Here is an 11,023-nt window from a genome sequence, read left to right as displayed (position 1 = left end):
TGCTGCTAGCTCACGTGAAACACGGAGGAGCTTCAGATTCATTCACACACACACACACACACACATGCACCAACTGCTGTTGCGTGCATCGGGGCAGTGAGTGGCACTGAGTCACATTCACGCAGAGCGCTCGTGCGGATTGATTTGTGGCTGTGGGCAGGTCAGGAAAGGAGATCTGTAAGGTGGATCTGTGTGGGAGGACAAGCACAGGTGTCTTCAGATATAAATCCCTCCAGTACAAAGTGTTCCACTTGGGGCCCGCAGATCAATAGAACATCATCAGTCATCCTGTGGAATCCCGAATGGGGGGTGGGTGAGGGTGGGGGTATTTGTTCATATTTTTCAGTTTCATAAATTATTTTTGTAAATAACCGGTCTGCACATCCATATTGCGATCATTGTAATCAGTGTACTGTGCACTGAACAGCTACAGGTCTTATACATGGAATATTCATTATATCATGATTTAGTGATCCTTTACTCCGTGCATATGTTATATAAGCACAGGTTTGCTCCCCTCAGAGGGAATTGGTTAGAGGACCAATCATTAAGCATTTTATTGATGCAAGGGAATTATTTTAGGAGGCCTTGATGTGAAAACATTTGGGATTGCCTGCTGTGCATAATCCTGATTAAAAGTAATATTTCATATGAGAATCTGTAGTTAGATAACAGTGACCCCACCCCTTTGGGTGTTTAATTATATCAAATGGGAACATGAGGCATTACCCAGTTAATCCTACTTTCATATCATGGATCCCATACCCCCATTCCAATAAAGTAATTATGCGTGCAGTGTCACTGAGGAATATTGGTGCTTTGAAATGGTGATTGCCTGTCCTGTTGCATTCACGGTAATGTATACACGCGGGCTCCTGCATATTGTTATTGTACTCTTTCGCTACCTGGCGCTGTTGCATGTACATCATCTGAATCACCGTGCCGCTGTTCCCCTGGCTCGAGAGGAAGACTGCTAATCTTAGACCATCTGGTCAAAGAAAGGCGAAAGGAACAGGCTAATCTCTGCTGGTCCTGAAGGGGGAAGCACGCCTCCAAAGCCATGCCCTTTGTTCCAAGCCCCTGAGTCAAGTAAACTTTTTCTTAATTGTCAGCTTCTTGTCTTTCATCATTTTTCCTTTTTTTCCCTCGCCTCCTCCTGAAGTGTCATGAGAGCGTAAGTATATTTTCCCTTCCCCCTGTGGAGCTCATTTGGAACCATCCGCACCTGTGCTAATTGGGAATAGCCCTCACCCTGTCTTCTGCAGCTTATAAATATTTGTCCTTCCCCTCTCGCCAAGGAGCCAGTCTATGGCTATGCTTGCCTCATAGGGTTTTGCCAGTATTTTTGGTTTCTTTTATTGGGCACTGGTTGCTTTGTTGCTTTGGTGGACTTTCTGTGTTTTCAGCTCTGTTTTAACTGTTTGTAGGAACGTTTGGAGTAATTCCAGTCTGTCTTCCCATTGTGGGAAGGCCTGAACGTCTCAGTGTTCTGTTTAGTTTTCTTTCTTGTTTTTTTTTTTAAACAAAATGGAGTTGCATGAAGTGTTTCCTGTTTAGACCAAAACCTGATAGGTAAAGCTGACAGGTTGTCAGAAAACTTAACTAAATGTTCAAAAGCTCTTTCATGCCCAGAGAGATTGTTTGGCGCAATTGAAAACATTCACTTAAATTTAAATGACTTGGGGGGGGGGGCGAACCCCAGAAGTGTACTATCCCTTTAAAAAGAGCCCTCCAAAACGGTAATAGTCCTACGCTATGTAAAACCACATCATTATTCATTGTAATCCAGGCTGTGGTCTACCACCCATCCTCCCACTGTATCCCACTGAATTCAGAGCTGCTGCACATTCGCAGATAATTTCATTGAATGCCATTACAGTGCATACATCTATCAGCTTGTAGGTTTCCATTATACAGCAAGTCTTTTTCCTCCCGGTCCAGGGATGACCCGTCTGGTCCCCTGTCACTGATGTCCTAATAGCCTATGACCATCGTAGTGCACGGAACCCTGACTCCCATTATAACCATTAATGAGGGACCAGATAGGTCACAGCCGGTCTGTGTGTTCATGGATCCCCATGCTTTTATTTCCATCCATTTCACAGAGCTTCAGACTAAATAATTCTACCTGCCAGCAATGTGCTCTCACAATATAACAATCTGTTTGGATTAGATAATGGGTTGCTTTGTTACTAATGTAGACTGTGATGTCATAATTTCTGAACATTTGCAATCGATCGTCTGTGCAATAGACAATTATATACACAGATATGTGAGGTGCTTGTTCTTTTAACTTTCATTTTTATACATTTTGGAGCTGTCCAGTGGCATGTCCTGCACACATTCAGTTGTTTGCATCCCGTCTGGAGGATTTGCCCACGCCAGCTGAGAAAGTATCACACTCCTCCAGTGCACTGGGTGGGTGGCTCAGCTGGTGGACTGCAGTATGGAAAGAACCAGCAGTTTGTTGTATGCTTTACAGTTGACTTGCATGCCAGACTGCGCTGCACTAACTTGACAGAATTAAGACGGCACAATAAAAAATGGTGGCATATTTCACAAATTGATTTTTATGTGAACATGCTTGTAAAAAATATATTCAACATTGTAAATTGAAAATCAGTCATGTTAAAAATTACTGCTATTTTTCAGCGGAAGGTGCACCCGCCATGTCTGTAGCAAACAACCGGGAAGAATTACACGGCTGTGTGTGGAGACTGGGAGGTGGTGTTCCGTGGAAGAAACCTGCTGCATCACTGCCTCCTGATCTGCTTGGAGACAGCAGTCGAGAGCAATACTCCCAGTAAGAAGCCTGCGTTTCCCCCCTAATAGCTAATTATATTGACCTCACTGAGAAATATCTGACCACACAACTCCTCCCTCTCCCTCCCTTAGGACCAAGCAGACTACGGTGACCTTCCACAAAGCCATTAGAGAGAGGCATTAGGGCGCCTGCTCACAGGATGCACTTAGCATATTCCAGACCAAAGAGAAGGCCCCCCCGCACCCCCCTCCTCCAAGGACCCATTTTATATATCACTGACTGGAGAGGCCCAACTTGCCACAGGAACCTCACATTACCAGGCATTGTCCACCACATGGGCATTATGGACTGGAGGTGAGCATCATCAGCAACTGAATTAACTTCAGAAACCATGTTATTTCCATTGACGTTGATGACATAGTGACAGTGGAGTATGCCACTTAAAATACAAATGTCCTCAGTATTTCTTTAGATATCAACTGAGTATGATGCATGAGACTGGTAGACATGTGTGGAGCATATTCATGCTGGAATATTTGATATTTAGAATATTTCATACAAAGCCTTCTGTGCGTGTGGAGCCTATGATGAGAAGCAGTATTAATCCTTCATAGCAACCCTGGGAAAATGAGATATCATCTCATCATTAATCAAGTGATAAGCGCTAATTAATGGTGATTCTCTGGGTAATCTTGTTTTCGTATGCCGCGCGTTGACGAAGATCAGCTGTACGTGCCCCACGCTCTTATGAGCAAGGCAATCAGCCCACTGAACATGAGAGTAGAGATAGGAAGAGAGGAAAGAACAGGGGAGGGGAAGAAAGGAAGATCAGGGAGTGATACAGAAGCGGAGGGGAAAGAGCAATTAGACTGGAGAGAGTGAAAGAGGGAATCCTAATTGTTAAACATATTATTTTTATTGCTTACGACTATCCATCATCTATATACTGTATCTATCCATCATATGTCTATGTTTATTATTGTTGTTATCTTTTGATTGCTGGATTTACCGTTATACTTTTTTTTATTGTATTAGGCTAATACAGCATTTAAATGTAAGTGAACTGGAGGGGGGAGAGGGAATGAATGATGACAGGGCACTGAAAGAGTGGTGTGAGGCAAGAGAGGGAAGATAATGAAACCAGCGCAGGATTTTGGATGGCAGAGGAATGGGGAACCCCGGGATAAGCATCAGAGGGAGTTGAACAATCAGAGCTTGTCGTCTCTAATTAAACAAACAGGGGGGTGTTTCTAATCACTGAGCTCTGAAGTGTGTTATTTATAACTTCAACCCATTGCTCTTTCCAGGCAATTATCAGCCTGAATGCATGAATATTTTAGCAGCAGACCAACTGAAGCCAAGACTTCCGCCCACTCTCCAGCCATAGCTGTGGGCATTAGGATGCACATTTCCATCCCTGGGACTGATAGGTCCCAACTAATGCATAATATTAATGCAACACTGCTGCCAAGTCATCACACTGGTACAGTGTCACAGAAATGCAGTCAAAGACATAGGACACCAAACTGAAAGGTGGATGCAAAGCTGGATCAAGTGCTGTGTTTTAGCACTGCCTATTCCTAAGAACTTATTTTGATAAACTTTCACCACACAGCTCATTTTTAAAATGATTTCTATTTAACCTTTATTTAACCAGGGTAGTCACATTGGTATTGACATTTCTTTGGCAAGTGAACTCTTGAGCTCCATTGTGCCCCAAACTTACACGTGGGAGAACCTGCATCTACCTACTTGCCTGTGATGCCAGGACCATAACCAGAACCATTATCCAGAGCACTACACCATTATCCAGAACTCTGTATTCTCATTGGCTGGGCCCTCACACCAGAGAGTCCAGTGCTGTCCAAGACATAGCTGTCCTTCTAGTGACGGCTGAACACTTCACATTGTGTTCATCCGAGCTCTGATGCAGCAAAGCAGAGAGGTGTGAGCAGAGGGCCCGTGTTGGCAGGAGCGAGGGACCGAAATAAGCCGAGGTGATAGTCAGCCCGCTCTCCTCTTCCTGCCACAGTCTCATATTCCTGAACGCCAGACGCTCGTCTTCGCGAACAGACGGCCCGGGAAAATTAGATCTGGGGAAGCGGCCAGGCGCGGCTTGACCGCGGCTCCACATCTGCGGCCGCCTCTTGCGCTTCCCGGAAAGGAGTCGCTCGCCAGAGACGCTCGGGGGGGATTACCGGACGCCCGTGCGCAGACCCTCTTTTATTAGTTTCGGCCAGACCCCCGCGCTTCCCGCGCAGCTGCGCGGCGGTTAGCTGTTAGCGAAAGCCTCATAAGCACAGGGGGTGAAAGAGCAGGAAAGAGCAGCAGGATTTGGTGCACGTTTCTGTGAGTGTCATTTACGGGATGGCGCTGCGAGACAAAAAGGTCTTTCTCATTAAGTTGCGGCAGCAGCTTGTACATGAGGCAAGGCAGTGTCCTGCTGTTTGATATAGAGATGAAATGGGAAAGAGCGTGGTGGGCTACAAGGTCCCGGAGAAGGGAGGCACAAGGCATTCATAAATGTCTTGATTCAGACAAAATTCCTTGCTTTAATAAAAGGAAGGTGCCCTCACAAGCTCTCCTGCCTCCCTGGCCCACTGTATTGATTGAGTAATCATGCAGTGTATGCTTTAATCACACTGACAGGTCAACAGACTAGAGAAGCAGGGGGAAGGCAGGTTTGCTCCACCGACTTTATGAATCAATTCCGGTCCCAGTAAATCTTTACCCTTTATTCATTGAGCAAATCCAACCTCGTTCAATTAGATTTGCTGTGGGCAGGAGGTGGGGAGTTCAAGCATCATCATTTTGGTTTACAATTCACCAGTAGGTAAATCTGAAAGTTTTTTTTTTTGAACAGGTGCAAGCTTTCCCTTGCATGGCTAGCCAAATATGGCTGTGCTCAGGATTAGTGGATCTTAGATGAGAACTGGTCCATTCGGATCTGTGCAGCCTTGTGCTGCAGAGAATGACATTGAGAATGAGTGAGAAAAGGTGATGGATTAATCACTGCATCCAGTGGGGGTCTTCTGAGTAGGACTGTGCTCTCAAGACCCTCTTGCATTTGGTATCAGTGTGATCCCCCCCCCTATAGTTACAAGAGCTGCCTTCTGTTTCCCTAAACAGGAACTTCTGGTTAGGCCACATACAGTGGCCAGGTGAAGGCCAGGTAATAACTCCTTTAGAAGAAAATAACCGAAGGAGATGAATTAATCTGAAAAATCAGTGGTAAGTTGATAATTTCACCCATAAAATCAGTTTTTGGTGTTAAGTTGCTTAAGTGATGATCCACACTCACTCTTGGTGCAGTAAAAATGCAGAGCTGAGTCAAAGATCTGTGTTTCAGGTGCAGAATGGGGCAAGATATCTAGACAGGCAACTTTAAAACATTTATTTTTAACTTTCCAACAGTGGTGGGATCAATAAAAAACTATAACTGTGCATTAGAGAGTTGTTTCCTATTGATAGAGACATAACCACGACCTCCTGGCACCAGTCATTGGCAGTTAGAAAAGACAGCCTACGGCAATGGCGGATCCATCATCGCTCGCTGCATGTGGCACAGGGGGGAACGGCTGTACCGGGAACGACTGCTCCGAGAAGCGCGAGGTGCTCCGCTTCGGTCTTCACCATGCGGGCACGCTCGTAAAGAGCTTTCACTGAGCGCCTCTGATCGGCTCTAGCCCAGGGCAGTTCTGTGGGTGTGCACAGAACTGAGGTGTGTGCTTTTATAGCACAGCTTTTAGAAAAAACAAGATCCAAAAACAAGGCTCAGAGGAAAGGACTGGGGAGAGGAGAGGAGAGGAGAGGAGAGGAGAGGAGGGGGAACGCAGCGTTCAGCACACTCGAAAATTTGCCTGCATCTTCCTCTCTGCTGCTTGCAGCCAGTTCGTGGCAGAATGGCGAGAGTCTTTCAGATGTCACAGGGTGTTAAATAATGTACACAAGGACCTGCTCTGCAGCAGAAACAGCATAGCTTGTTACAAGCCCTGAACATTTGGATCTCCAAGTTTTAAGCCTCTATCCCTGGTCAGAACCCCTTCCTATTCTTTTCCATGCCTTTCTCTTCCCCCTCTTTCCCTATCTTCCTTTGCTTCTTTTCCTCTCATCCTTGGGTAATCTTTCTCTCTCCTGCCTACCACGCCCCCCCCCCCCCCCCTTGCAAGCATGGCAACCTCAGGTGGCTTCTCTGTTGTTTATTAGCATTTATTAGGCAGGCCAGGAAAACATCTGCTGCATACTATATTTTACGCAAATGATACATTTCTCGCATGCGAGGAATAAAGGATTGCACATAAATACTAAAGTAGCGTTTTGTCTACAGGTTCCCAGTTTCTTCGTAAGGTGAACCACTGGGAATGCAAATGCACTGCACTGTTGAGAAGGGAGCGAGGCATTGGGCATTGCGGGGGTCATGTGCCGAGAGGCTATGTGTCCCCTCATTGATCCAGGTGCCTGGGAGGGGCAGAAATCTGGTTCTGGGGACCTAGGTCTGACTTGCTCATCCTCTGCCTGAAGCAAGTGAACGATCGGGCTGCAGATGGAGGAGAAGGCAGAGTGTGCTGAGAGTGAATTGCTCTCCTGCAGCCAGCCGATGCCAGTCTCAGCCTCACACAGTGGGGGAGCAGCTGCCTCATTCGCAGTCTCCAGCCAGGAAAGAGCTCTGAGGGGACCAGGAGTCGCACAAAGAGAAAACAACCAAAGTCTCCCAAAGACAGAGAGCAGCATTCAGCTTCTCAGGAAGCAACATGCGGTCTCGCTCTCTCACAGAAAGAAACGTGCCGTCCCCAACGGATGCTGAAATTTAGACTCCAGTATGCTTTAGTGGCATGGGAGGCAATAGCATATGTTTGTCTTACAGATAGAAAGCCACAGACTGTCAAACAGTGGCCTCTCCCACTGTGATGATTCTAAGAACTCTGTGGTACAGAGGATGCTGGACGTTAGGCATTTTAAGTTAAAAAAAAATCACAAAGGAAATTCAGAGGCTCTTTGCTCTGACAGATTTCCAGCAGTAACAGAAAATACGTTCATCGCCCCCACCCACCCACACACCTCCACACTATCTGAAGTAGCAATCAGGTTGAAGAGGGCAAACACAGACATCAGCTTGATTGAGTTATCCATTCCTAAAGCACCTGTCCTCTCCCAGAATGCTTTCCTTTCGTCCCCTGGATCTGTGCATCTTGCATACAAACTCAGCAGCTGTGTGCAGTGAATAAGTAGACCAAAAGGTAAATGGACAGGTGCATGTATGTGCAATGTAGGCTACAGTGTGCACAAGTGTGCACAATGGAAAATAAATTAAGAATGATCCTGTTTCACAGATTGTAAGATATCATCCATCATTAATCAATTATCATCTATGCACAGTGAGTGCAGCACAGATAAAATGTTTTTTTTTTTACATTTCTTTCAGGAATAGAAAACCAAAAGTTTGCTGACAGACAATTTACGTGGCTGATGGTTTTAGACCGATTTGGAAAGAGACAGAAACACAAAGGCTAATCATTTTCACTACATAAATGTTTTGCAATGCCATGGCAGCTGAGGATACTTGATAAATAATGTTATTATTTTCCATTACCACTGAACCATGAGAAAATACCTGCTTTATGCAAGATAATGTGAAGATGATGATGAATCAACTTTCAATTGCTGCTTTTGAAAATAACTCAAGGTCCAATCATTGCTGTCTCAAAAGGAAATATTTCGAGTGCTTACAGGTCTACGTGCAAGAGCAAACTCCTATTCCTCCCAAACTATGCACAAGCAGTGTAATTAAATTTGGAAACGAGACGTAGACTGCATGTGTCTTTGTGTGAATTTCATCAGAATACCGTACTCAGGCCGTTGCCATGAGAACCAGCGCAGCTCGGGACTCCGGGTTTGCACACGCGCGCATATGGTGCATGGCATTCTCCACTGGCCGCACACACGGGCATTAAGTCTCACCTGTTTTATTTTTACACAAGTAAACGGTTCTTGAATATGAATGATCGGACTCAAATTTAGGAAAAAAGCATCTATCAACATGGAATTATACTACGTTTGTGGAGCCTCTGCTAGATATTAAATTTGGCATAATAACGTCCCGTCTGTAATCTCATCAGAGAGGAACGGGCCAGGGTAGGCTACAGGTAATACTGTGACATGTCCTTTTAATGAACACTGAGCAATAGGGTGGTCAAATTTGGCGCTGTAGTTTTCAGTCTTCATTTTAATCATTCTCCCACAGTAATTGATAACACAGTGAACCCGATTATCCGACGCACACATTTGCAATTTCTAATCAAAATTGGCGGCCTTGCGAAATATAAATTTGAAAACGTATGTAATGCGATATCGCTATAGGCTACTTGCGCTCTTCGTGCGAGCTAGATCGACTGGACCTAGTCGCATGTGATTGATTGTGTTCACCACGCCGTGAAAACAAGAAAAAAAGCTAACAAAACATGCTGTTGATTGAATTTATCTTCACATTTTGAAATTGCGTTGGATGCCAGCGGTTTTTCATTTTTACCGGTTTACCTTACGTTTCTTGTATCCGCTCATTATGGCTGGTTATGCGGGAGTTCACATTTACCTTATTCCATTCCACATAAGGATTTATGGCATTCATTTCCTGCACTCTGGAATCAATCAACAATGCCACTGCTAATATCAGTGCTCACTTTGTAACCTACGTCTCCTTAGGGGCTGAGGAATGACTGTATGGAATGCGTCAGACATTTTTTATTAGAGGTTTTTTTTTTTGGGGGGGGGGGGGCGGGGCGGTTGCACAGTGGTGGACCCCAGTTTCCCCTCACACCCACACTGGCTAAATCAGCTAAAGGTGCCAACATCTACTTAGGTGTCCCGTTTGCACTAAAGTGGATTTTATTTCCCCCTCTATTATCACAACTGGCAGCTGCTTCAAGTTATGTAAAAGAAAAAAAAAAGTGTAGACTTCTCTCAACTGTCTTGCTAACCCCGCTGGCCATTATCTGAGCACGCTTGCATCCTCCCCACGCCACCCCCCTCCAAATCAAAGAAGATCAAAGCCTTCCAAAGCCCACACACAAGAGGACCCACCTACTTGAGTCCCTAACCACTTCTGCCTCAGAAAAGGTTGAGTACACCATTCGAATGTCAGTGCTCTCTCACGTATGTGGGTTTGCGCGCATGCATGTTGGCATGTTAAGAGGGAAACATGATTAGGGGGGCTCAGGAGACACCCGACACCCCCTGGCAACAAACTTGGCGGAAAAGCTTAAACAAACAAAGATTTCTTTCAAAACCCTGAAAACCCTTTGAGGCCTTATGTTTGCAGAGACTGGTAAAGGTTCTGTAACGCAGCCAATTGCAAACACCGCATATTACAAAAAGAATGGATACATACCCAGGATATTATAGATCACCAGTGAAGATTTGTGATGGCTGTTATATAACCATAACTGTACAAAATACTCCTTTTATTTTCCTTTTTGAATATTATACTTCCCTTTAGCGTTGTGTTGATTCATACAGAATAGAATTTGCTGTTATTTAGTTAAATGTTGGCCCCAAAGTAAAGTTCTATTCTCTGTGCTGTGTAATATACACACAATCATTTATGGACCAGAATTAATACAGCATGTTAAGCCTGCTTATATTTACCACTGTAGGTGTCTCAAGCCTCCAATTGCACCTGATTAGCCAGGACACCTTTGTAGTCAGATTTTCTAGTAGTGGGTAGAAAGCTTTTGCATCTTTTTCAGAGATTAAATCCATGTACCACTACTGGCTTTGACGTTCTGTGTGTGCATCACTTCGAGACAACAAATAAACAGTAAGTAAATCCTTACTTCCTGATCTCCCAACTTTGCAATCAGCCAATTAAACTTAATGAAGCAATACAGTTAATGATTCAATTTACCATTTAGATGGCCAGGAATGTTGAATGATGCCTTAAAATAGCCTTAAAATTAGTCAATTACACATTCCTTTTTGACTGGTCAGAATTAGTCATGACTGAAGTAATTCAATCAAACTGATGCACCAGCTACTGTTTTAATAAGCACAGTATTTGCACTACTGTCACTTATTATATCATACAGGATTTAAAAAAACAAGGTTTGTGTGAACATAATGGCAACTCTCTTGCAGCATACTTAACATGAAACATTAACACCTGCAAGTGCATTATCTTCATAAGATGTGCTCTTGTTAAAATTAAACTATATGTGAATTTCTGCATACATCAGAACATATCCCAGTGTTCTCATGTATGCAGAA

At 44.4% G+C, this 11,023-nt stretch overlaps 1 long non-coding RNA gene across 2 annotated transcripts; it reads left to right on the top strand.

Annotated features, from left to right (window-relative positions):
• The first annotated feature begins 1,394 nt into the window (after window positions 1-1,394).
• On the top strand, window positions 1,395-10,616 carry LOC135244605 (uncharacterized). Of its 2 annotated transcripts, none has more exons than XR_010327017.1 (3): window positions 1,395-2,803; window positions 2,896-3,118; window positions 10,507-10,616. It is a non-coding gene; the product is annotated as an uncharacterized LOC135244605 (long non-coding RNA). The 2 variants fall into 2 exon arrangements; XR_010327016.1 differs by lacking the exon at window positions 10,507-10,616 and adding an exon at window positions 7,092-8,560.
• Window positions 10,617-11,023: the final 407 nt, after the last annotated feature.

This window comes from Anguilla rostrata, chromosome 18, assembly GCF_018555375.3.
Source record: "Anguilla rostrata isolate EN2019 chromosome 18, ASM1855537v3, whole genome shotgun sequence".
Lineage (NCBI taxonomy): Eukaryota > Metazoa > Chordata > Actinopteri > Anguilliformes > Anguillidae > Anguilla > Anguilla rostrata.
This window is presented reverse-complemented; position numbering and strand designations above follow the sequence as displayed.